We start from the raw sequence: 27,674 nt of genomic DNA, 5'->3' as shown, positions 1-27,674 counted from the left end.
CGGGCAACCTTTTTATCCTTTAGGGGGAGGTCATTGCACCTCCACCTGCCCCCGCTCTCCCAGCCCCTTCAGTCCCCTATCACTGTTCTGACCACATCGTGGTCTGACCACAGAATGGGTTTGGTCCCTTTATCAGTGACATGCCCCTGCAACCTCTTGCCCATGAAAATATAGTCAATCTTCGAGTGAGAGTCATGGACGTGAGAATAATATGTGAAAGGCGGGACCAACCCCCCCAAACCATTGCATAGACCTCTGTCACCCACAACTCGTCATTTGTCTGTCCAAAATGGAGGGCTTGAGAAACCTGGACCTGAGAGGGATCGGACCAAGACCCACTTGTGCGGGCAGCCACTGGATCCAAGGCCATGTGGAGCCCCCCCACCACTAGGTACCACTCCACAAAGAGCTGAAGCTGCTCTGCAACTAGGTTCCAGAACTGGATGTGGCCCTCATTCGGGCAGTAGACAGACACCACTGTCAACCCCCAGCCCCTCACTTGCCCCTTCAAGAAGAGGAAGCACCCCCAGGGTCCTTGAGCTCCTTCTCCACCTTCATCCCCAGCTTGTTTGTAACTTTAATTGCCACCCCGCCCTTTTTTGTTGTTGTATCTGAGCACTATATCCCTTGTCTATGGTTCTTGCTTTCATTGCAGGTTCTTTCCCCTTGATCCAGTGGGTTTCCTGAACAAACATTGTGTCTAGTTTAAGTATATTAAACTCCTGTACTGTATGAGAGCACTTAAATGGTGAGTTTAACCCCCTCACATTAAGGGATTCCACCCTGAGGGAAATGGTTGTCTCAATCATTGAATCCCCTCACAGATGTCTCATATTCCAAGCCCCTTTCGAGAACCTGCCGTTCCTTGGTACACCAATGTTGCCTGTGACCCCATGACTTTATAAAACACAACAATGCCATAACCTAATGTTGGGCAACTGGACCTAAAGAATTCCCCTATCCCCCCCCCCATGTCAGCATCCAGTCTTGCACCAGCAAACATGGTGCCTAACAACTGGACCACCAGTCCCCCTCCGCCGCCTTTAAAAATTAAGCACACAAGTCAATTCCCCGAGCCCTCCCAAACCTCCAACTCCCCCCCCCACGACCAGGGAGATCCCCAACCCCCCTGAGCCTTACAGACCCCATTTCAGCCCATATGATAAGTGGAAACTTTCTCTGCTGTTTAATTTCTTACATTTTCATGCTCCTGGAACCTGTGTTCTGTCCCGTGGGCTCCCCTTCCTCTCTCCCGTGACCCCCCCTGGTCTAAGCTCTTCCTCAGTCATCAGTTCCCCCGATACCCTTCTTATATCCTCCTCCGTGACCAACTTATATTTGGAGCCTTCAATTTCGAATGCCAGTGAAAAGGGGAACCCCCACATATATCTCACTCTCTTAGAATGTAACTATCTGGTCAGGGGTCGACATTGCCGCCTCCTAGTCAGAGTGAATGAAGAAAGATCCTGGAAGATGGAAATCCGAGCTGCACCCCACTCCACCGGGCCCACTTTCCTAGCCTTATATAACACCTTGGATTTTTCAGAGTAATAATGAAACCTGTCCAGAATTGAACAAAGGCCGCAGTGCCCCCTTTTCACTTGGTGGGCCCGGTCAATTGTCGGTATTGTAGTAATGTCATAATTGAATACTTTGTTGTCATTGATGGCCCTAATGACGTCTCCTTCTGTCTCCTCTTCTCTTTCCGGAAAGCCGAAAATAAAGTTGTTACGTCTCTCTCGATTTTCAAAGTCATCCATTTTCAAAGTAATCTCCTCTTCTCTCCTCTCCAGTTCAGAGATACGCATGTCCAGTTGGGTTTCCAAGACATCCACTGAGGACTGATTGGCCTCCAGTCCTTCCAACCTGCTGTCCGTCGCTTCAATCTTCCTGTGGAGTCCATCAATCCTCTGGCCAATGTTGGTGCAAATTCTCCTGATCTCCTCCATTCACTCTGCTATGTCTTTCTTTATGGACATCCCATCCTCTGCCTCCACCATTGACTGGGCTGTCACAGGGGGCTCTTCACAGTCGAGAGTTCAGCCCCAAACCTGTATCTGAAGCAAGGCTTTCCAGCTCATGCAGGTCTATTGGCCTCCCCTCCATGCCCTCCTTCCGGCAGTGGTCTCCCCGTTCGCCAGCGGGTGATATGCTCCCCCTGTAAGGCCCCCCCCTCTGGGGCACTGTCCCAACTGGAGGGAGCCCCGAACCTCATACTCGGCCTGACCCGTTCGGGGCTGGGGATCAGCGTGACCCAGGCCAGTGAAGCCTCTGGGATTGGCAGGGTCCACTCTGGCAGTGCTGAGACAGTGTTTACTACCTCCAGAACGGTTGCTGGTCAAGCCGGGAATCAAACATTATCTTGGACAGCCCTCGGTCAGAATGCCTCAATCCAATGGGCCACAGTTAAGGGGCCGTATGGGGGTTTATCCCCATGATGCCAATCTGTTGCCCTAGATCGTGGAACCTTACAGCAAAAATGTCTATCGAGGGGGTCCGCTCCAGCCTGGGGACCCCGGGCCAAGTGAGCAGTCTTCCTTGCCCTCCTAGTCTCAGGTGCAGAGGAGCCAGAGTATTCCCCAAGACCCAACGCCTCTGTGGGGCACGGAACCCTCTGTGCAATGTGGACAGCTGGGCCAGAGTCTTCCAGGGCCCCAGCCTGTCTCTGCAGCTTTATGCACTGGTGTGTTCTTCTCCACCAGGTCATTTCACTGCACCTGCTTGCCTCCCAGACTCGCTCTGTTACCGAGCAGGGGTTCTCTCAGCTGGGCCGCCTCATGATCCTCCCTCCAGGCACCAATGTGAGGACCACCAGAGTGAGCTTCCGGGCAAGCTGCCCACACACTTCGGGCCACCCGGACTTTGCCGCCGGTCTTGGCTTCCACCCTGCTCCTCATCCGGGTGCTCCAGTCTCGCTCTGCCCTCGCTGGCTGCGGTCAGGGGTTTTGCAGTGAGCTTGCCGCCCTCCGGTTCACCTGGTGCCTCCCATAGCTGCTCTTTCCCCGGGATTGGGCCGGGAGAGCAAACCCTCCACTCCTATAAAGCTCTCGTCCTGTTTGAGGTCCCTGCCCAGCTCTCTGCCTACTCCGTGGGGCAGAGATGGACTGCCCAGAACTCCAGCACCTTTAGGCCGAGCACCCCCATTTTTTCTCAGGGCACACTTCAGGGACTCATGAACTCAGGGGGGCTCGCCTCATATACTTCCTTGTGCGATATAGGGGGGCTCAGGACCCCTAAACACACAGCTTGGTGAGAGCTGGACAGAGGAGCTAGTGCATCTCTGCACCCCGTGGTGGCCGGCCCACCTACACTTTTTAAGAAACTCTCTAGACCCTGTGGGGCAGAACTTGCGGAAGGGAGCTGTTACGTAAGCCATTCTGATATTTCTTTCAAGGCGCTATTTTCCCTGTTGTATTCCCTTAACACATTTGTCATTTTGAGAAGGAGGCCAAGGTTAGGTTTTCTTAGTGTAGGCTTAACGACTTGGACTTGTTTGTTATTTGTTTAATGGGAGAGACTACTCCCATTCTAGGGCTAGGGCCATTTACTAATTATATCAAACCAACCAAAATACAAAATAAAGGTTTTCAAAACTTGTATCCATTGTGTCTGTGTCTATTGCTCAATAGCATGCCTTCCTTACAGTAAAGAGACACATTTCTTTATGGTCAAAACATATATCCAAGTATTCAATAATATCCAATTACCACGTTATTACTTCAATCAAACTGACCTGCCTCCTCTCCAATCAGTTTCCAACATCAAGTGCTGCAGGTAAAATATGAGACCATTCCTATGTCAGAATCAAAGTATCACTACGCTCATGAGCAAATTCAATTGTCTCTATAAAACACCACACTCAAATACCCACTTAATTGTGAATAGACGTTCTGACAACAAAGTGATAGTCACTCCCAATTCAAAGTGTAACATAAGTTCTTTTTGTTGTGTGGATATAGGTAAATATATATACCCCATTGTTAAACTTCCATTTAACCAATTGTGTCACTTAATGCACATGTCCCCTTAAGTATTCCAAAAACCTTTGATGGACTTCCTTACCTTTAACAAATGCGAGATGCAGGAGTCAATAACCGGCTTTGAAAACAGCCTCCCGTCCTGCAACCCCATTAAATTGCATTGGGCGCTGTAAGGAACTAATGGTGACAACAGTAAAGACAGACACAAGTGATCACAGTTCAACAGTGTTTATTAAACTGCAAGTGCAGGGTGGAAAAACGCTTTATCTAAATCTAAGATGGAAGCAATGGTCGACCTTCAAATGAAAAATAAAGTAGTCCTTGTGGATCCTTGTCAAAGTAAAAAGCCTATACTAAAAAACCTATTGCCAATTCCTTACAACGAATTACAGAAAGTGTGTGGGATACGGTATTCAAATAAAGGAAAAGCTGTTCACAGATAAAAAGTCAGGATGTGATTGCCTTGAGGTCTCCCTTACCCACGTTTTTAGCAAGGGACAAGGTGGGACTTTGGAGCACAGCACATGCTCGAGCCTTCCCAGCATCCGCTAACAGTTCTGTATCAGCTATCAGGTTCTTTGATGGTTAAGGCACTTTTCAATAAAAGTCTTTCGGCTTCGAGGCCTGATGCTCTCAGCAAACACAAAGTTCTCTTCTACGAACACTTTGGGTGATGGCTTCACCCCTGGGTGCCCCTCTTATGGGCCCAGACCCCTCAGAAGTTGTATTCAACAAATTAACAAGACAGTGGGCCTGTCGCCGGTATTCATTTTTTTCCGGCACCCGCGAATGGGCGATTACCGGGTTATGCCGAGTTTGGCAGACCCGGTAATTGCCCATTCGCGGGTGCCGGTAATGAGGCACTACCCATCCCCATTCGGCCCCGTAGGGCTGAATGGGTGTTAAGACGGATTTCAGAACTCTGTCCTGGAGGGGCAGAGGTTCAGAAGGCAGCCTAGTTTCTTGGAACAGGGTAACCTCTGGACAAGCCAGACCAATCAGGGTAGCGATGGCGGCGGTCAAGACTAGGTCTCAAGAGGGGTGAGGGTGACTGAAAGCCCGCAATGAGCACACAAAGCAAGGACGCTTACAAATTACTCCAGACAGGTGTTATATTAAAAATATAGACACATTTATTACAAGGCCTTTGTAACATCGACCATAGTAAAGAATCACAGTAAAACTCCAATAAACCAACACATCACAAGCAATACAATAAATATACAAGACCAAGGGGTCTAAGGAATTAGAAGCACGAAATATGCAGACCATCTAGATGGGGAGGAAAACAGGCAGTGCAAGTAATCGTTATACCCAGTTTGACATCAGAGGCCACCTAACTAGAAGGAAGTCCAAGCCCTACGAAGAGTGGAGCCTTGTGCTCAAAAGTACCTTCACACGCGGGTTCCAACGGGCAAAGGAGAGTCTCTTCAGGGAGATCAGGCAGTTCAGAGAGGTGAACAAAACGATGATGAACAGTTCCCCGCTACTCAAGCGCGGCCTCCACTTGTGGGCAGAAGCAGGACGCAAGTGCGGAAAAGGGTTGCTGTTTACGACAGCGGTGGAGAGCCACAGGCTCCTGCGGGAGGGCGGCCAGTTAGGGTATTGACTACTCACCGGTCCCCGATGCAGGCAGACCCAGGCTTCTCCGGTTCTGTTTCCGTACTGGCAGGTTCAGATGCGATCAGCAGGATGTCTCGACGCCGTGTCAGGGTCGAGGGTGTCCCAAATGTAGCGAACACGCACAGGTTTGTTTGTTTGTTTATTATTTGTAATGCGCCGGAATATCCTAGGGTAACAGGGCACAACAGATACAGGAATATGCGAAGTTGTTAGTTGCAGACAATAAAATATATACAAGGCATAAACACAATAATAATGAAAGTAAGCAGGAATATATACATATATACAGTTAACAGTTCTGTGTCCAGTATGTCCAAATGACAAGAGGGGGAGGTGGAGCCTGGCTCAGTATGTTTAGACCATGGCTGTCTTCAGCCAAGACATCATCTTGGAACGGAAGTTTTGGTAGGGTAAGTCCATTCTGAGGGTGGGTGGTAGGGAGTTCCACAGTTTAGAGGCTTTCACTGGGAAGCTGTTACCTCCTATGGTAGAGCGTTTGTAGTTAGGGACGGAGAGGCAGTCCTTGTCGGTCTCAAGGATGTCAGTCTTTGAAATCTGTTGATCAGGTAGATGGGGGCCGCGTTATTGAGGAGGACTTGTGGGTGAGTGAGGCAGTTTTTAGGGAGATTTTGTCTATGATAGGGGTCCAGTTGTTCTGCTGGCTGTGTGCTGTGATGTGGTCTCTTCTTGAGATGCCCATGGCCGCTCTGAGTGCATTGTTCTGGAGGGTTTGTAATTTGCTAGTAGTGGCTTTGGAGGACCCAAGATAAAGGGCGTTACAGTACTCTAAACGGGATAGTATGAGGGCTCTGGCCACGGTCAGGCAACTGGTGTCGGATAGAAAAGGTTTGGCTGTACGGATCAATTTGCATGTGTAAGCCGTGGAGGAGGCTAGTGAGTTCACCTGTCTGTTAAAGGTGAAATTGGAGTCCAGGTAGAAGCCCAATGTTTTGACTTCGTCTCCCACTCTGATCGTATTGCCATCAATTATGAAGATGAGTAAGCTGGGCTTAATTTCTTTAGGCTGGCAGTGGTACCCAAGGTGATGAGTTCAGTTTTATCATCATTCAGGCATAGACCGTGAGTGGCCATCCGTGCCTGGATGATGACGTAAACCCTATTCACCAAAGCCAAATCCTTTCCATAATCTCCAGAAAGCGGAAGGAGGATCTGGGTATCATCTGCATAGTTAGTGTAGGTGATACTGAGATGATCCAGATCATCAAAAAGGGTCTTGGTAAATATGTTATACAGTGTGGGGGAGACACAGGAGCCCTGGGGTACACCACAGGTGATGGGTATGGGTATGGGGTCTGCAGCATCTGTAGGCGAAAAAACCCTCATGGTTCTGCCATCGAGGAAAGATCTAATCCATGTAATGGCCTTGGGGGAGAAGTGGGCAGCCGTGTGTAGGTGAGTGCAGAGGACCGAGTGGTCAACCAGGTCAAATGCTGCAGAGAGGTCGAGGAGGAGGAGTAGTGCTGCTTGGCCATTGTCTTTAAGCAGATCGATCTGTGTTTTAAGGTCGATGAGAGCTGTCTCAGTCCTATGTTGGGGTCGGAAACCTGATTGTCTGGCTCCTAACAGGTGGTGTACTTCCAAATGCTTCTGTATTTGAACATAGGCGACCTTGTCCAGGATTTTCAAGAGGAATGGTACTGTTGTTATGGGTCTGTAATTAGTGGGGTTAGCTGGGTCAAGAGTAGGCTTTTTTAGTAGAGGTAATACCCAGGATTGTTTTAGGTTGGTTGGGATGGACCCAGTGGAGAAGGAGGCATTGATAAGCTTTGTGATAAATGGGGAGAGGTCGCGGGCAGCGTCTTTTATGAGCTGTGGTGGACATAGGTCTCCCTGGCAGTTGACAAGATGATTTTTTCGACTTCGAGTATGGTCACTTTGGTAAAATTGAATCGTGTATATTCACTTGTAGTCTGCTTCACGGGTGGCTTGGACAAGGCAGTGTTGTTCAAGGATGCTTTTTTACAAGATATTTTATTTTGTAACGTAGCGATTTTGTTGGCTAAGGCATTTTGGATATCGGTACACCAATTCTTATCTTTAATGCAGGTGTCCGGTGGTGCTATGGGGGTTTCTACTTCTTTTAGAATAGAGAATAGTTCCTTCATGTTTGAACTGGCTTGGGAGATACGGGAGTCAAAGGAGGTACGTTTTGCTAGGATGATTTCTTTTTTGTACAGGACCGCTAGTTTGGTGAATTTGATTTTATTGGCTACTGATGGGTCTCTTTTCCAGATGGTTTCACAATTTCTTTTTTGCTGTCTTAGGTTTTTGAGGAATGGTGTATACCAATTGTTCAGGTGTGTTTTGGGCTTGCTTGGCCTGAGTTTGAGAGGGGCGATTAGGTCCAGGGAAGTGTACATAATTTTATTGTATTCCTCAACCAGGGTCTCAGGATCCAAGTTATCAGGGAGTGAGTTGAGTGTGGGGAGTAGGTTGGGGATAAGTCTCTCCACCGTGATACTCTTTTTGTTTCTCGTGAGTGTGGATGGGGCCCTACTGGGCTGCATAGGAGGAGGTCTAGTGGTGGACAGCAAGAACGATACCAGGTGGTGGTCAGTCCAGGCTAGTGGTGAGATGTCAGTAATGTTAGCTAGGCAGTTGTAGTCAGCCACCCAGTCAAGTATTCTGCCCTTGTCATGGGTGGGTTTAAGGCTTCTTTGAGTAAATCCTAATTCGGTGAGGGTGTTAAGCGTGGTGATGGCAGCTTGGTCTTCGGGGTCTTTGAAACCCATGTTGAAGTCTCCAAGGGTGAGTACCTGTGTGGCGTTTTTTAGGTTAGTGGATAAGATAGTGTTAAGATCCTCATCGAATGTGTCGAATGGGCCTGGAGGGCGATAGATCACATGGATGTTAAGGGTTTGGGTATTGGTAATGGGAACTTGGGCTGAGAGTAGTTCGCAAGAAGGGACACTGATGGTGGTAGCTGCTCTTATTGGAAGGCTACATTTATGAATGATGGCAACACCGCTTCCTCTAGAGTTAGGTCGGTCTTGTCTCAGGATGGTGTAGTTATCAGGGACAGCTAACATAAGCATGGGGCCTGCTGCCGGATGGAGCCATGTCTCTGTGATAGCAAGGAGGTCCAGGTCTTCATTGATAATTAGGTCTGCAATTTCAGTTGCGTGAGCTACTAATGATCTCGCGTTGATTAGCGCTCCCTTGATTTGGGGGCTCACTATAGGTGTAGTGGTAGTAGAGGCCGACAATTTCTGTGTGGGTTTAGTACTTCTCTGGTTGGTGGGATGCAGTGGATATTTAGTAAGGTGGTTCCAAGATAGTTTAGGTTTGTGGTTGTTAGGGCTGGTGGGGGTGGAGCTGAGTCTCTTAGTGGTGGGCATGGAACGGGCGAGTGGCTTGTAGATTTTGGCTAATCTAGCTCTGAGTTTTGTGTTCCTGTCTATAGTGGGGCAAGGGATGCTAGTCGGTAGCGCTGGAGGTGCCTCAATTATCAATAGCGGTGAGCTGTTGGATGAAATGGAGTTGGGTAAGGTCGCGCACATGGTAGTTGGATGTTGAGGTGGCATGTTGTACAGTATTATGGTGATTAAGAGGAGCAGGGAGCAGGCAAGGCAATTACTGAGCAGGTGATGCATGCTAGTTAGTTACCAGGATGCAAAATGCATATGCAGACAGGGTTCACCTAGATACAGGGTTCACACTAGGGCTAAAAATGCATGTGCAGACAGGGTTCACCTAGATACAGAATTCACACTAGGGCTAAAAATGCATGTGCAGGCAGGGTTCACCTAGATAGAGAATTCACACTAGGGCTAAAAATGCATGTGCAGACAGGGTTCACCTAGATAGAGAATTCACACTAGCGCTAAAATGCATGTGCAGACAGGGTTCACCTAGATAGAGAGTTAACACTAGGGCTAAGAAAGCATAAGCAGTCAGGAGGTGCAACGAATAAAAGTGTAGTCTCTGCGCGACCATAGAGCGCAGCAAGGTAGAGATTAGGTGACCATAAAGTGCAGCACAATTACAATGTGGTCTTTGCGTGACCAAGTGGCATAGCGGTTTGCTAAGTAAACAAGGATAACCAGATTGCAGTGTGGACTTGGAACGACCAAGTGCAGCAACCACTAATTGCACAGTAAGGGTCGCCTAGATTCGAAAGTTGCAAAAGAGGCATGAAAAGGCAGAGAGGGGCATTTCTAGCAGGTACAGTTGGGCGGTAGGCAGGGAGTTGGCTGCGGCGCATACATTGCAGAGGACTAGGGGTGATGGCAGTGTAGCTTGCAATAACAGGTCTGTTACCACAGCAGGGCAACTTGGCAACTGCATGTATTCCGGTCCCAAAGCACACGTCTCACTTCAGACCTGGGAATGTCAAGTGTACGAATCATGTGAGAGTGCCGAGGACACGGGATTAGCAGTAAGCCAGACGGCGGTGACAGAGCAAGGTTCCTGTGTAGGCTGGTCAGTCCACTGGATGGCCCAGGGACGCTTCCGAAGGCCTACGTACAGGATTTGGTGAAGATGCGAAGAATAGTTGTTCCCACTATTCTAAAGGGTCGAAGCGCCAGTACAGGCCTTCTCGTTCGATCAGAGGCAGAGGGGTCTCACAGGACGACAGCAGTGCAGGGTGCCAAACCTTCAGCAGGTCACCAGCGATTCCTTGACTCAGCTTCTTAGTTGCAGGATACTTGGCTCCTTATTCTTCGTTCGTGAGAACTCAGGAGATCGACATGGTAGTGGGGTTTTCAGCCTCCTCTTATCCAGAGTTCCCTTTGCGCCAAAACGGAGAGGGCCCAATGGGAGATCTGCTCACAAACACTCAAACCATACGTGGACCTATCACGGACCACAGTGGTCCCAGGCATTCAGGACACTCTAGACTCTCTGGCACCCAGGATGTGTATTGGGAACAGACATCCCAGCCCACATCCTGGAGGCACACACAAGGCATGCAGAAGCCCGCAAAAGCGTGTGTTTCGCGGGAAAGTGCATGACCAAATAAGGACTGCCCCGGGTCGGCTCGACCTGGGGGAAGGTGAAGGGGCAAGACGGTCAGCGGACAGGACAAAGAACCTCGTGGCATGGCCATTTTGGAGGCCAGACCACCCATTTGGGCCAAACGCGGGAAGCGCGGTTAACATGGCAAAAAGGGGTTCAAAAACACAAAGAAACGATAGCTGCCACCAGTCCCGTCCGTGACACACTTGCACATTTCATGATAAGTCCAGCGAGAGTTTCTAGGGCCTTTGGAATGACTATAGACCCAAGAGCGCAGAAATGTAAGTTACGGTGCACTCTTGTTTCATGTTGCTCAAAAGCTGCAACATGAGGAAAGGACTAAGGGAAACAAAGTCTCCCGATACTGACTGTCTTAAGGGCATGTCAGTTTCCCCGTAAGAATTGAGCGAAAGCCCAGAGGAGTGTGGCGGAAGGCTGCGCTTCTCTGGCAAAGTCTAGATCAGGGTGTAAAACAACAGCAAAAGGTTTGGGGGTTGCCACATGGAAGGAACATTACCTACAATTATGAAATCTTTCCTAACAATGGGAATGGAGCGTTGGATGCACCAGCACCATTCTGAGTGGTGCCGGTGCATCCAACGTGCTCTGCTCGTGGGTGCCGCTCTAACCGCCAGGTCAGACTTGGTGGGCTGACAGGTGCCCGCGAGCACAGCTCGTAATATGGCGGTCTGGGAACTACAGTACCAGCATGCTTACTGGTGCCGTAGTTCCCGGACCGCCATGCTTGTAATGAGGCATAGTTCCTTTCTCAGTGTATTTTGGGTGATAACTTTCCACCCCTGGATCTCCCTCGGCCGAGCTCAGACCCCAGATGACAACGGGGACACTTCCCTTCCCCTTGTCTTGAAATACTTCTTGATTTCACAAATCTTAATGTACTTTTAAACAGTTTTTTGGGCTTTGCCCCTGGTTGTCGGCTTCCCTCTGCCGGGTTCACTCTCGCCGACCTTCGTAACACACTGTTCATGTACTAATCTTCACCATGCAGGATTCACTTCCCTTAGCTTTCACGATCATTTGCCGGTCAAAGACTTTAGACGTTACAGAGGATTTTACAAGACCCCTGTATGACCACTTTGACCTTTCTTCGCCTCTTCACAAGGATTTCTGGTTACTGTAGTCTTTACCGTTGGGAGATCGTCCAGAGTTTCCTCCGTGAGCTCCCACGTGGTGCCAGACTCCTCTGTTGCTGGTTTTCCCCCTCCTTCGTTAATAGTATCTTTTGCTTTTCAAAGTTCAATTTAGCCTTCAACTACTTTTTGTACAACATAGTTCCGTTTTTTTTATAGACACTACCCTCGACTCACTGGCTGTGATGAACTGATTGGCTTTCTTTCTCTTTGGAGTCAAGGTTGGTACCAAAGAGACAAGTCTCCCACAGCGGCTTGGTAATCAGCAGAGGCGGGTCTTGTGTACCATTGACATCTGTTGCAATGCAAGTTGGCTATTGTTCGCCCACGTATTATTCCCTCTGCACAGATTCCACGGGCCTTGGTTGGAAAGGGCAAGGTCGACTCTCTCCTTGTCACCCTCTCAGTCTGCGCCGTCTTTCTCCTCCTCTTGAACTGCCCTGCTGAGTTAGCTCTTACGTTGTGTGGTCTGCCTTGCTCATCCTTTGCTCCACCTTTTATACCTGTGGGGAAAGGAAAGGGCTGTCAGGAGTGTGTGATTCTGGTCAATTGCCTGACTTTGCCTGACCCTGGCATTGGGACACTCCAGGTAAACGGCTCTGATGTTAGTCCGTTGTCTTTCGTGTTGTGCGAAAACGTTCGTGTGGAAAAAAGGGGGGGCAGTGTTTTGGAATATCCTATGTGGTAGGATGGGGAAAAGGTGTTGAATGAAGGGGGATACAGCGTCTCACCTGTCGGTGTCCCACTCCCACTGCCCAAGGACCCTGCATCCAGGTGATCCTCCCTCATTGGTCCACCCCCAGGAACTGGATCCAATAGCGATGGCCGTGTCCTGGCCACCTGGATGACAGAACCCCGGGGTCTATATAGGAAGACACCTTCAGGTCTCTCACAGCGCACAACACGTGACTCACGCGCCACGTGCGATGTCCTACATCAATAACTAGATGTAAATATGCTTCTCAGTTACAACAGCAGCCATCTTTAAATGGAACAGTAAAGCTTTGGTGCAATATGTAGTGCTTAGTTATTTTACATGCAACTGGTGCTTGCAATGTTAGCACCCGACTAGATGTAAATATGCTTCTCAGTTACAACAGCGGCCATCTTCATATGGAACGGTAAAGCATTGGTGTAATATGTAGTGCTTAGTTATTTTACATGCAACTGGTGCTTTCAATGTTAGCACCCATATGATGGTGATAATAATTCAGCACATATTTAAGTGGAACAACATAGTATTCATACAGTATGCGATACTCGTTTATTGTTCATGCAACTGGTGCATACAATAATATCACCAATTTATTGCTAGCAATAGCTCAGCACTTATGTAATGTAGCAGATCCTCACTGCATCCATCCTCTACTGTCAATATTAAATAACGTACCTATCACTGATTGAATAGTCATTTAGTCATGTTGAGCGTCACTGGATGCCACTCTGACGGCCATCTTTAATGTATTAGTTCTACTAACTATTCTAACAATAGGCTTGATTCATGTTTTTTAATATTGTACTGTCTTGCATACCAAAATTAACTACAGACCTAAAATACCAACTAGTCCAAAATTCAAAAATGTATTAAGAAGTCTTTGTTCTATTAACAATTTAGTAATGTGGGGATGCCCATATAGGTCTTATACTTAAATACTATAGGAATCACCATTTTTAACAATGTTCATTTGTTCAACGATGTCATTACAAAATCAACCTAGCCACTTTTCTGTATTATAGCAGCACTTCTGATTGGCAACACTTGCTCATTGGAATATACCACGTTTTCTCCATTAACATGTTATCATGTGTTCTCATAAAGTGATATCACTTCTCATTTTATATTTGCCAACAAATTAGATAAATACCATTTCCTTTGCTGCATTTCATAAAAAGCAAGTCAGATAGAATTCTTGGTTCATCCATTTTGGATTCAGGGCTTCTAAACTCTCTATCCAGAATATCTTCTTCTGGTGGAGTAAAGTATTCAGATCCCCTCCTCCCTTGGGGGGCTGACCTAGTCTAAAATTATGAACTTCATCTGAGACATGGTATGATGTGCAGTTTCAAAATGTTGTGCTACTGGTGAATGGATCTGGTGTGTTTGAATTTTCGACTTATGTTCTGTCCACCTTTTTTTAACTTGTCTAGTTGTTAGTCCACCATAAAAGATGCCACAAGGACATCTGATACAGTAGATGACATTAGTAGAGTCACACATAGTTGTGTGCCTAAGTTCAATTTTTCTGTCAGTATATGGATGATTAATGTAGTTGCCTTTTATAACATTATGACAATGCTGGACGTTGTTGCATGATAGTGTGCTCTTAAAGGGTAACCCCAAAACCTCTGTCTGTTTCCTGAAAGTCTTAGTATAGAGCTGGGTACCTTCTATTTCTATTGTCAAGTCCAAAAAGTTGATACTACTCTTATTGCATTCACCTACAAACTTTATGTCATAACAATTTTGGTTCAATGAATGAACGAAATCTTGAAATTCCTCTGTGTTCCTATCAATGATGCAAAAAACATCATCAATATATCGAGTCCATATTTTAATCCTGTTATGGAAGAAAGGTGATGTGTATACTATTTTGTCCTCTAGCATACCCATCACAAGGTTGGCTACGGCTGGAGCATATTTAGTGCCCATAGCCTCTCCTTTAGTCTGTCGGTATATGTTGTTGTCAAAAGTAAAAAAGTTGAGATCCAAGGTCAGTTGCAACATTTCTTTCAGCATTTGAATTTGATTGTAATAAGAGGCGGAATCATTCCTGTAGGTGTAATCAATAGAGGCGGTTGCCCATTTATGGTGAATGGACGTATAGAGGGCCTTAACATCCAAAGTGGCAAGGTAATAGGTATTGAGCCATTCAAAGTTCTGTAACTTACGTATGAGACTTGTTGAGTCTTGTAAATACGATTTAAGCAAGGCTGCTCTTGGCTTAAGGATAGCATCTAAATATTCCGAGACATTTTCAGTTATCCACCCAATCCCACTCATGATTGGGCGTCCTTCCGGTATGGTATCAAATTCCTTATGTATTTTAGGAAGGAAATACATCGTTGGAGTCACTGGTTCTTTCACTGTTAGAAATGTTCTTTCCTCATCCGTAATGAGCCCTTTCCTATGCCAATTCAAGATGTTCTCTTCAAGTAATTCAACAGCTTCTTTCTTAAAATTGTCAGGTCTTCTTAGGTAACACCCAGGGGTTGATAGGTGATTGTTGGCCATCTTTAGGTAATCCTCCCTGTTCATTATAACAATGTTCCCCCCTTTGTCAGCCTCCTTAATGACAATCTGTGTGTCTGATTTCAATCTTTTGAGTGCTGTTCGTTCTCCCTGTGTTAAATTGACACGGTTGCCCCTAAACTCTTGCCGATATTTTTTCTTTTTTCGTGCATCCATTTCATATATATCCTGCGATACCGCTTTGTAAAAGGTGTCTATTAGGTTGTCCACCGGTAATTGAGGCACAAATTTGGAAGTTGTTTTCAACTCTTTACTAGTCAAGGTACTAGATCTCACCCTTAGTTCATCCAGAAGATTGAATGTAGCAAATTGCTCATTTTCTACTAAAGATCTGACCAAAAAGGTGTCTTCAATATCTTGAATCGAATAATCACTAGTTGGAATTACTGGGTCCTTTCTTACAAAGCTGCCAGGTGCCTTAGTAGCAAAAAACTTTTTAAGCTTCAACTTGCGTACAAATTTAAACAAGTCTATATGTACATCTACTTTGCTTGAGTCACATGTAGGTGCAAATGATAAGCCCTTGTTAAGGAGACATCTTTCATCCGCAGTTAATTCTCTGCTTGATAGATTGAGCACCAAATCCTCCATTACTTGCTGCTGCTCGCCTCCTTGGAGCTGGCCCTCGTTAACCTTTTGTCCATATGGACAGCGTCTGGATTTGCGATGCTTCTTGCCCCCCCTCCTTCTAGAACCGGATTCTGATTGTTGGTAGTCACTGGTAGTTGAAAACGGACAGTCTTCTTGGGAAGATTACGATTGCCTTTCTTGAACCTTCTAATCTGGTTCATATATCCACCGTGTTCACGTTGTTTCACAGTGTCAGCATCTAAAGTCTCTGGTTCTGAGTCTGCATCAGAACTTGCTGATGACGTATTTGGAGTTGTGTTCCTCGAAGACGGTTTTGCATTTACATCGTATTTAGTCTGGAAAGTATAAACTCGGTCTTCTCTATAATCGAGATCATCACGGTAGCATTTTCTTAGTTTTCTAAGCTTGACTTCATCCTGGTAGACTTGGAGAAGTTCATGCATTTTCTCATAATTTTTTGCTTTAGTTGCTTCATTGGACTGCATTTCGGTTATTTCTTTCTTGATAGACTCTATTCCTTCTACTGCTCTCTTATGTTCTCTCGTTGCATGTTCAATTAAAAGGTCCATCATTTTCATTGAGCTGTTGCTCAAGTTCGCTTCCCATGCCACGGCTAGGTCTTTATCTTGATCATTATTAAAATTCGGAAAAATGAGGATCCTTAGTCCCCTTGGCACTCGATCGTTCCGTACATAGTTCTCCAGGGAAACCTCCCAATATTTATCTATTTCTTTTTTGGAGATTCTTTCAAGTTTGACAAATTTAGAACGTAAATCTTCCCTTTTAGTTGCAATATTCGAGAAGGCATGTGTCATGTCTCCCCGTTCAGTGAAAAGATTCTTAGTATCCTCCTCTCGATTCTTAAGATATGCGGCCATCTTATAATATAAGGTAACGGGTCTGCCTTGTTGTCAACTTCAGAAACACCAGGTTTCAAATTGAAGAAAGTTGTGGGGCTTATTTGCAAAGTTGCTCACGCAGGCGACTCCTTACAATCCATGTTGTTTACCACGTGTTAATATAGTAGATTCACTGATTCCTATTTACTTGTCGCTGGTCACCGGATTCAGACGGGTATTAAGCCCATACCGTCCAAACACATCAGAAAAACCACAAAAGATTCCAGGACTCAGCGCCAATAGTAAGGGTTGTTTATTAGCATAAGCCCTCTACTTGATAACGCGTTTCGGCTCCCACGAGCCTTTGTCAAATCAGGGCTATGTCAGTTCAAACAAACATATTAATATATTGAAGTATTACCATTCATACCACAATTCAAAAAATTCAAAATTACATATAACATATCAAATTAGTAATTTACAAACATGTATGCCATTGGTTCAGACAGAGAAACAAGGGTTGGTGAAGGGGAGGATTGATTGGGTTCAGAAAACATCACAGTGAACACAAAGATGTAAAAACAAAACATAAATGGAGAGAGAAGATCGAAAGTACCCATAAGTACAATTGAAGGATTAAGGAGAATCCTGATTTAGAAAAGTAAAACATAAGATACACATTAGACAATCTGCTTACCCAACGTAATTCTGAAAAGATCCGTAGGACTGTTGTCCGATATACAGTAATAGGGACAAATCCCAAAGACAGAAACTCTAGAATTGAAGAGTTAAAAATAACCCCAATTTAGTCTAATAATATAATCATCAAACGGTCACCATAGTGAAAATAAGGCAACCTATATCAAATGTGGAGTGGATACTCATACAGGTCCTGGTCCACATACCTTTATTACTGTGGGGTAGCTGCTAATATTATACTTTCATAGCCAAATGCTTTAATAATTCTGACAAAAGAATTAAACATACAAGTGAGAAGTGACTGTCCTCCGTATAATCTAGTGTCCATTTTGTTTAGGTTAGCGCAGCATTCAAGCCCCAATTATTATACTTGTAGGCACTCGAATTAGAGGTCCAATGGCCATTATGTTACATCTTGCACGGCAGTCCTGACAGGAAAGGTTACAAATGTAACCACTCGCACCAGCGTATGTGCGAAGTGAGGTGAGAGCATTTACTTTCAATGATTGTGTGCAGGCTGAGATGAAAGCATTTCTATACTCCGAGTAAGTACAGATTATCTACTTACTCTATTACTCCGGTTTCACTCGCGTCGGCTGCTCACATTGCGAAGGCAGCCGGTGCCATTTTGAATACCCTTAAAGAGGCATTAGGAAACCATGGTAACGCGTCACATTGTTGCCAGGGGAGCCTCTCTAGTACCTGCTCACCATAGCTAAAGCGTTCAGCGGCCACTAATGCCGCCATCCTGGATTGGTAAAACCTGAGAACAAAAAGACATGCACTCGTGCGTTAACACAATGCTTCCCAAACTCCATTATTACAAAAATTGTTGTAATGGGCAGCTACCACGGCCCCCATCAAAATACATAATCGAATGTGACTGAGCCTAATTTAGCGGCTAAAATCTCCCAGCATAACTCTAAAAATAAAAAGTATAATGCAATTCGGATAAGCCTAATTACTGGCTAAAGTCTCCCAACATACACTTGCTTCTATGCGAATTTTGCCCCATATGCAAAAGGCAATATAATGTATAAAGTCCCAAGGTGTTATAACACAAAGTCACTAGACGAACATTTATTATTTAGAAATTATTATGTGTGCTAAACCCCACATCACCTAATATCATTTTAGTCGCCAGTTCCCATAAATTACCCATTCCTCCACTAGCAATACAAGGGAATGCTTATCTTTACGCAAAATGTAAGTGCGTAATATCGGTAAATTAGCTGTAACAGATAGAGACATTCAACCCATCATTTGTACAGTAACAAAAATAATATGAACACTCTACAGAAATGACGCCATCTCCTTGTCATTGTTAAGGCCGGTAACGGTGGAATTAAAAAAGCATATAGTGCGTGCTTCTGACTGCCTCAAAGCCTTGAGTCTATCTCCTCCTCTTTTGCTCAGTGTAACTTGCTTGAGGCCTATAAATCTAATATCCGTCTTATTTTTCATCTGATGACAGCTTTGCCAATGTTCTGCTAAGGGCAAAGAAATGTCTTGACTGCCAATTTTCGCCAGATGCTCTCAAATGCGTATTCTTAGTTCTCTTTTGGTGCTGCCAATGTAAATCTTATTACAAACACAAACAATACAATAAACAACAAATTTAGTTTTACAGTTAATCCCCTGGCGGATGGACCATTTCTTGACATGACCATCTGTAAATTCCGTCGTTTGTTGATGGGCATATCTACATTGAGTACACATGCCACACTTCCTGAAACCACTGAAGTTGCTGGATAACCAGGTTGTTCGATTCATTTGCTCAATGTCTGGTAATAGCGATGGACTGAGCATGGTTTTGAGCGTCCCAGCTCTCTTAAAGATCATGTAAGGTCTCTCCTCTATAACTTTAGTGATGTGATCATCAAGTTTCAACAGATACCAATGTTTCTCTAATATTCGTTGGATCTGCTGATGATCCCTGCAGTATTGCGTTATAAAGCAGGGTCCAGTTGGTCCATCTTTGTTTCTGTCAGCTTTCGGTTGAAGAGTATCTTGCTGTTGCATATGTATGGTTCTCTTATAAGCAGCTTTAACACATTTGTCCGAGTAACCCCTGTTTTTAAAACGGTCTCGTAATAACGAAAATTCTTCTTTGAACTGCTTATCCTGTTGACAATTGCGTCTGGCTCTAATTTACTCTCCTAATGGTATATTCTGAATCGTAGGGTGATGATGACAACTACTTGCATGAAGTGTGGAATTAACCTCTGTCTGTTTCCTGAAAGTCTTAGTATAGAGCTGGGTACCTTCTATTTCTATTGTCAAGTCCAAAAAGTTGATACTACTCTTATTGCATTCACCTACAGACTTTATGTCATAACAATTTTGGTTCAATGAATGAACGAAATCTTGAAATTCCTCTGTGTTCCCATCAATGATGCAAAAAACATCATCAATATATCGAGTCCATATTTTAATCCTGTTATGGAAGAAAGGTGATGTGTATACTATTTTGTCCTCTAGCATACCCATCACAAGGTTGGCTACGGCTGGAGCATATTTAGTGCCCATAGCCACTCCTTTAGTCTGTCGGTATATGTTGTTGTCAAAAGTAAAAAAGTTGAGATCCAAGGTCAGTTGCAACATTTCTTTCAGCATTTGAATTTGATTGTAATAAGAGGCGGAATCATTCCTGTAGGTGTAATCAATAGAGGCGGTTGCCCATTTATGGTGAATGGACGTATAGAGGGCCTTAACATCCAAAGTGGCAAGGTAATAGGTATTGAGCCATTCAAAGTTCTGTAACTTAGGTATGAGACTTGTTGAGTCTTGTAAATACGATTTAAGCAAGGCTGCTCTTGGCTTAAGGATAGCATCTAAATATTCAGAGACATTTTCAGTTATCCACCCAATCCCACTCATGATTGGGCGTCCTTCCGGTATGGTATCAAATTCCTTATGTATTTTAGGAAGGAAATACATCGTTGGAGTCACTGGTTCTTTCACTGTTAGAAATGTTCTTTCCTCATCCGTAATGAGCCCTTTCCTATGCCAATCAAGATGTTCTCTTCAAGTAATTCAACAGCTTCTTTCTTAAAATTGTCAGGTCTTCTTAGGTAACACCCAGGGGTTGATAGGTGATTGTTGGCCATCTTTAGGTAATCCTCCCTGTCCATTATAACAATGTTCCCCCCTTTGTCAGCCTCCTTAATGACAATCTGTGTGTCTGATTTCAATCTTTTGAGTGCTGTTCGTTCTCCCTGTGTTAAATTGACACGGTTGCCCCTAAACTCTTGCCGATATTTTTTCTTTTTTCGTGCATCCATTTCATATATATCCTGCGATACCGCTTTGTAAAAGGTGTCTATTAGGTTGTCCACCGGTAATTGAGGCACAAATTTGGAAGTTGTTTTCAACTCTTTACTAGTCAAGGTACTAGATCTCACCCTTAGTTCATCCAGAAGATTGAATGTAGCAAATTGCTCATTTTCTACTAAAGATCTGACCAAAAAGGTGTCTTCAATAGCTTGAATCGAATAATCACTAGTTGGAATTACTGGGTCCTTTCTTACAAAGCTGCCAGGTGCCTTAGTAGCAAAAAACTTTTTAAGCTTCAACTTGCGTACAAATTTAAACAAGTCTATATGTACATCTACTTTGCTTGAGTCACATGTAGGTGCAAATGATAAGCCCCTGTTAAGGAGACATCTTTCATCCGCAGTTAATTCTCTGCTTGTTAGATTGAGCACCAAATCCTCCATTACTTGCTGCTGCTCGCCTCCTTGGAGCTGGCCCTCGTTAGCCTTTTGTCCATATGGACAGCGTCTGGATTTGCGATGCTTCTTGCCCCCCCTCCTTCTAGAACCGGATTCTGATTGTTGGTAGTCACTGGTAGTTGAAAACGGACAGTCTTCTTGGGAAGATTACGATTGCCTTTCTTGAACCTTCTAATCTGGTTCATATATCCACCCTGTTCACGTTGTTTCACAGTGTCAGCATCTAAAGTCTCTGGGTCTGAGTCTGCATCAGAACTTGCTGATGACGTATTTGGAGTTGTGCTCCTCGAAGACGGTTTTGCATTTACATCGTATTTAGTCTGGAAAGTATAAACTCGGTCTTCTCTATAATCGAGATCATCACGGTAGCATTTTCTTAGTTTTCTAAGCTTGACTTCATCCTGGTAGACTTGGAGAAGTTCATGCATTTTCTCATAATTTTTTGCTTTAGTTGCTTCATTGGACTGCATTTCGGTTATTTCTTTCTTGATAGACTCTATTCCTTCTACTGCTCTCTTATGTTCTCTCGTTGCATGTTCAATTAAAAGGTCCATCATTTTCATTGAGCTGTTGCTCAAGTTCGCTTCCCATGCCACGGCTAGGTCTTTATCTTGATCATTATTAAAATTCGGAAAAATGAGGATCCTTAGTCCCCTTGGCACTCGATCGTTCCTTACATAGTTCTCCAGGGAAACCTTCTCCCAATATTTATCTATTTCTTTTTTGGAGATTCTTTCAAGTTTGACAAATTTAGAACGTAAATCTTCCCTTTTAGTTGCAATATTCGAGAAGGCATGTGTCATGTCTCCCCGTTCAGTGAAAAGATTCTTAGTATCCTCCTCTCGATTCTTAAGATATGCGGCCATCTTATAATATAAGGTAACGGGTCTGCCCTGTTGTCAACTTCAGAAACACCAGGTTTCAAATTGAAGAAAGTTGTGGGGCTTATTTGCAAAGTTGCTCACGCAGGCGACTCCTTACAATCCCTGTTGTTTACCACGTGTTAATATAGTAGATTCACTGATTCCTATTTACTTGTCGCTGGTCACCGGATTCAGACGGGTATTAAGCCCATACCGTCCAAACACATCAGAAAAACCACAAAAGATTCCAGGACTCAGCGCCAATAGTAAGGGTTGTTTATTAGCATAAGCCCTCTACTTAATAACGCGTTTCGGCTCCCACGGGCTTTGTCAAATCAGGGCTATGTCAGTTCAAACAAACATATTAATATATTGAAATATTACCATTCATACCACAATTCAAAAAAATCAAAATTACATATAACATATCAAATTAGTAATTTACAAACATGTATGCCATTGGTTCAGACAGAGAAACAAGGGTTGGTGAAGGGGAGGATTGATTGGGTTCAGAAAACATCACAGTGAAAACAAAGATGTAAAAACAAAACATAAATGGAGAGAGAAGATCGAAAAGTACCATTAGTACAATTGAAGGATTAAGGAGAATCCTGATTTAGAAAAGTAAAACATAAGATACACATTAGACAATTTGCTTACCCAACGTAATTCTGAAAAGATCCGTAGGACTGTTGTCCGATATACAGTAATAGGGACAAATCCCAAAGACAGAAACTCTAGAATTGAAGAGTTAAAAATAACCCCAATTTAGTCTAATAATATAATCATCAAACGGTCACCCATAGTGAAAATAAGGCAACCTATATCAAATGTGGAGTGGATACCCATACCGGTCCTGGTCCCCATACCTTTATTACTGTGGGGTAGCTGCTAATATTATACTTTCATAGCCAAATGCTTTAATAATTCTGACAAAAGAATTAAACATACAAGTGAGAAGTGACTGTCCTCCGTATAATCTAGTGTCCATTTTGTGTAGGTTAGCGCGGCATTCAAGCCCCAATTATTATACTTGTAGGCACTCGAATTAGAGGTCCAATGGCCATTATGTTACATCTTGTTCGGCAGTCCTGACAGGAAAGGTTACAAATGTAACCACTCGCACCAGCGTATGTGCGAAGTGAGGTGAGAGCATTTACTTTCAACAATTGTGTGCGGGCTGAGATGAAAGCATTTCTATACTCCGATTAAGTACAAATTATCTACTTACTCTACTACTCCGGTTTCACTTGCGTCGGCTGCTCACATTGCGAAGGCAGCCGGCGCCATTTTGAATAGGAAATTAGGAAACCATGGTAACGCGTCACATTGTTGCCATGGGAGCCTCTCTAGTACCTGCTCACCATAGCTAAAGCGTTCAGCGGCCACTAATGCCGCCATACTGGCTTGGTAAAACCTGAGAACAAAAAGACATGCACTCGCGCGTTAACACAGTGCTTCCCAAACTCTATTATTACAAAAATTGTTGTAATGGGCAGCTACCACGGCCCCCATCAAAATACATAATCGAATGTGACTGAGCCTAATTTAGCGGCTAAAATCTCCCAGCATAACTCTAAAAATAAAAAGTATAATGCAATTCAGGTAAGCCTAATTACTGGCTAAAGTCTCCCAACATATCACTTGCTTCTATGTGAATTGTGCCCCATATGCAAAAGGCAATATAATGTATAAAGTCCCAAGGTGTTATAACACAAAGTCACTAGACGAACATTTATTATTTAGAAATTATTATGTGTGCTAAACCCCACATCACCTAATATCATTTTAGTCGCCAGTTCCCATAAATTACCCATTCCTCCACTAGCAATACAAGGAAATGCTATCTTTACGCAAAATGTAAGTGCGTAATATCGGTAAATTAGCTGTAACAGATAGAGACATTCAACCCATCATTTGTACAGTAACAAAAATAATATTCAACTGACCACGAGACGGAATCATTGCGCCATCAGATCCCTCCGTTTTAAGGAGCTTCAGGGCCTCCCAATAATATAAACATAGGGTCCAGTACCAATGGAACCCCTTCAACCTCCTCAACCCAGCCGAGGAGGTCCTTCCAATATGTTTGAAACCTAGAGGAAGACCACCACATGTGATGTAGGGAGCCCACCTCCCTGCAACCCCTGGGACAAAGAGGGGACACATCTCTATACATTTTCGATAGTCTCAGGGGATCCAGGTGCCACCCATGAAGCATTTTGAAGCTATGCTCCATAGTCTGAGCAAGGAGCCTACCATGGAACATGATATTATACACTTTCTTCCAGGTGTCTTCCGAAATTTTGTGGCCCGTTCGGGTGGCCCACAGTTCCTTAAATTGTTGTCTCCCTTCCAAATCGGCTGTCACTAACACCCTATACAATTTAGGGACCATCCCTTTTCTAGAGGTCGCTCTACTCAGTACTTGGTCAAAAGGCACCAAGGAGCTTTCCAACTACCCATCCCAAAGGGAGTCCAACAGCAACACTTTCAAATAGATAATCAAAAATAGAAATAACCTCCCCACCCAGCGTGGCCTGCACCTCCACAGAGGCCTTGACCTTCCCATTCTCGAGTAATTTCCCTCCCCCTTCTAGACCGGCGTCCGACCACTGCTGTGCGTGTCTAAAGTTCCTTTTACCCATGTCTAGTGGAGGACCCTACAGCATCATATGGGTGCTAACATTGCACGCACCAGTTGCATGTAAAGAAAACTAAGCACTACATATTGCATGAACGATTGGCTGTTCCATTTGAAGATGGCCACCGTTATAACTGAGAAGCATAGGACGTTGCAGGTGGTGCGCGAGTCAAGTGTTGTGCGCCCCAATCCAATTTGATATGGATGCAGGTTAGGATGCTGTTTTCACAGCTGGTTCCCATCTCCTGCATCTCGCATTTGTTTGAGGTAAGGAAGTCTGTCAAAGGATTTTGGCATCTTTAGGGAACGTGTGCATTAAGTGAAACTAAATCGAAGTTTAACAATGGGGTATATATATTTGCTTATACCCACAGAACATAAATAACTTATGTTACAATTGGAATTGGGAGCGACTATCACTTTGTTGTCAGAACTTAGATTTACAAGTAAGCGTGGCGCTTTATAGAGACAATTGAATTTGTTCATGACCGTAGTGATACTTTGATTCTGACCTACGAATGGTCTCATATTTTAGCCTCAGCTCTTGATGTTGGAAATTGATTGGAGAGGAGGCAGGTCAGTTTGATTGAATTAATAACGTGGTAATTGGACACTATTGAATACTTGGATATATGTTTTGACCATAAGGAAATGTGTCTTCTTTCATACAGCTCCCAACCTGGTGTTTTTGATAAACACAGGATACTACAGGTTAGTGGACATTGTTCTCTGATTCCATTTAGTGCATATTCCTCTAAACAAATTAGTCTAAATCCTATCCCTTTCTATTTATTAAATTATTTGAAAAAGATAACACTTCCACCTGACAAAGGGACGGGTTGTCCCAAAACGCATAGTGGACATTGGAGCATTTCAATGGGGAAAAAACATCTTTAGTGATGTTGAATTGTTCCTAGAAGTGTAGCAGAATTATTGTGTAAGCATATTAATGTATTGTTCAACAAAATGTTATTGTTGATGATTCTTTGACTATGATATGCTGTTTTTCTTCTTGATTATCTTGATGTATGAAAACACTTGAGTAAGTGTTGACTGTTATCTGTGAAACAAAGATAATATTTAATTAGCTTTTTTGCCTTGTACTTCAAGAATGTTTCCTTTTTTTAATACAAGATTACAATTGTAGTAGGTTATTCCTCAAAAGTGTGACTAGATAACTTGTCAGATGTTTGATGAGCCATGTGAATTTAGTATAGTGCCTCTGTAGCCATGGCTGTATCCAGGGTACCTGAACTAAATCCCCCGAGGGGGATACCGCCCAACTTTATTTTGGTTAGCGCCCATCCGTCTGGCGGTATTACCACTGGACCACGGTTTGGGCTAACCGTTACTTCCCATTCCCTATCGATTCCATGGGGAATTTTCAGTGCAATTACTGCGCAGTAATACTTCCTCCGGTAATTGTGTCCAAACAAAAATGGGCATTTTTCCAGCGTGATTACCCCCACTGGACTCGAGATTGGGCAGAGCAGTAAAAGCGGCAGTAACACTGTTACCGCTGCATTCGAGGGCTACTGCCCAACTCATGATGAGGCCCTTAAACTTTCCTGGATTTACTTTCTGCCACTAATCTCTCCTCCTCAACCCCCTACCTCTTCTCCCACTGAATACACTCATTTCCCTGCTGACATGCATGTATCATTATGTCCCATTGCGATGTTGATACATATGTATTTACTATGGGTCACGTTATTCAAGGTGCCTTGTGTCTTTTTTTGTTTTGTTGCAGCAATCCTTTTAAGGAAAAGTATCCTGTTATTCATTGTTGACCAAAGCATGTTGGTCGGTGTCTAGTTTGCCCACTGGCACTGGATGTCAGAGCTTTGGTGCTCCTTCTGACACACCTGCTGTTGTCCCCTGATGGCAAGGAGTGCTCGCGGCATTTGAGTTTTTTGCAATCCGCCATGTTGGGTGAGTTAGTCACATGGTCCCATCCAAGCATCCACATGCCCCAGCAGGACGGCCTGCCCGCTGCGGATCGGTGCATCCCGGGCCTGCTGGGCTCGACACAACTACTTACTGAAAAGCCAGGTGCAACATGTTAAGTTTGCGTGCTTCCTGCGAGCGGGAAGTAGGCGCAGCGTCTTTCCCACGCAAAAACCATACGAAACCCTGAAGGCCCGCTCTTGGGTAACATTGGATGACTGCTAGGACAGCTATGCATGGGAACGAGCAGCGAAAAGTCCTCCGTGGTAAACAGGAAATAGCCACCGCAATGTACACTTGTGAGGATTCGTGTGCAGGCATGGCAGGGTTGTGAAAAGCCAGAGACAGCCTCCGTGCGATTGATTGAACCCTTTAAGTGTTCACCTTTGGAAAAATGCGCCAACGAAATGTGATCAGGCTCGGACTGGCCTATTGCCTATGGGGCAATGCCTTGAAGGTCTGGCGGAACATTCTGGAGTTTCTTTTGTCAAAAGCCTGTTTGATGAATGACTACACTAGCTTTAACCCATGTTACTAATGTAATTGTTTTTTTTATTGAAATGTATTGGCTTATTACAAACCTCCCCACAATATAAACGACATCAGATAAAACAATATATTTTAAATCATGATAAAACATTATAAAGTATATATTATGAATATAAGTAAATCATTGGCACTTAACAATGTACGATAACAAGTCAATCTATCAAGTCTTATACTAAGTCAATACTAGTGACACTTGATAAACAATGGTTTATAATCATACATCAGTTTCCTCCCAAATTCATTTCACTCTGAGTGTCTCAATGTGCGCCTAGAGACTGTACATAGAATTGCAGAATATTCTCGAATTAGCCGTTACAATGTAGGACCACAACCAATCAGATGGACGCACTTGTAATTCCCCATATATTTTACTGTAATGAACCAAAGCTACTAGCCAAATATGCTTTCAAATATTCTATTTACAACACATTTCAGCAAAAACTCGCCCGGAAAGTTCTGAGTCTGTCCGAAAAAGTAACCCATTGTAATGTGTGATTGCGGGCCACATTTTGTAGTCGTGCCCGGCAGCCCAGACCGATGTTATGTCCCGGTCTGACCCTGAAGCTAGCATGTACCTCACGATTGTACTAAGCGCAGCGTTTCTTTTTACGCCTGGATGCTGGCCTCTGCTGCTGGCAATCCGGTGAGGTCATTATGCACTGTGCAGTCTGCTCTCGTGTGATCTGGACTCGCTCTGCTCAGCTCTTCACCGAGTCTTGGCCAATCGTGTCTCTTTATTTATTTATTCGTATTTTTAAAGCGCACATCAGCCCAGGGGATGCGTGAGAGCTTCCTGAACTGGTATGCTGGACCAGGCAAAAGAT

Source organism: Ambystoma mexicanum, chromosome 2p (assembly GCF_040938575.1).
Source record: "Ambystoma mexicanum isolate Mex_15411 chromosome 2p, UKY_AmexF1_1, whole genome shotgun sequence".
Lineage (NCBI taxonomy): Eukaryota > Metazoa > Chordata > Amphibia > Caudata > Ambystomatidae > Ambystoma > Ambystoma mexicanum.
Note: the sequence above shows the minus strand (reverse complement) of the source record.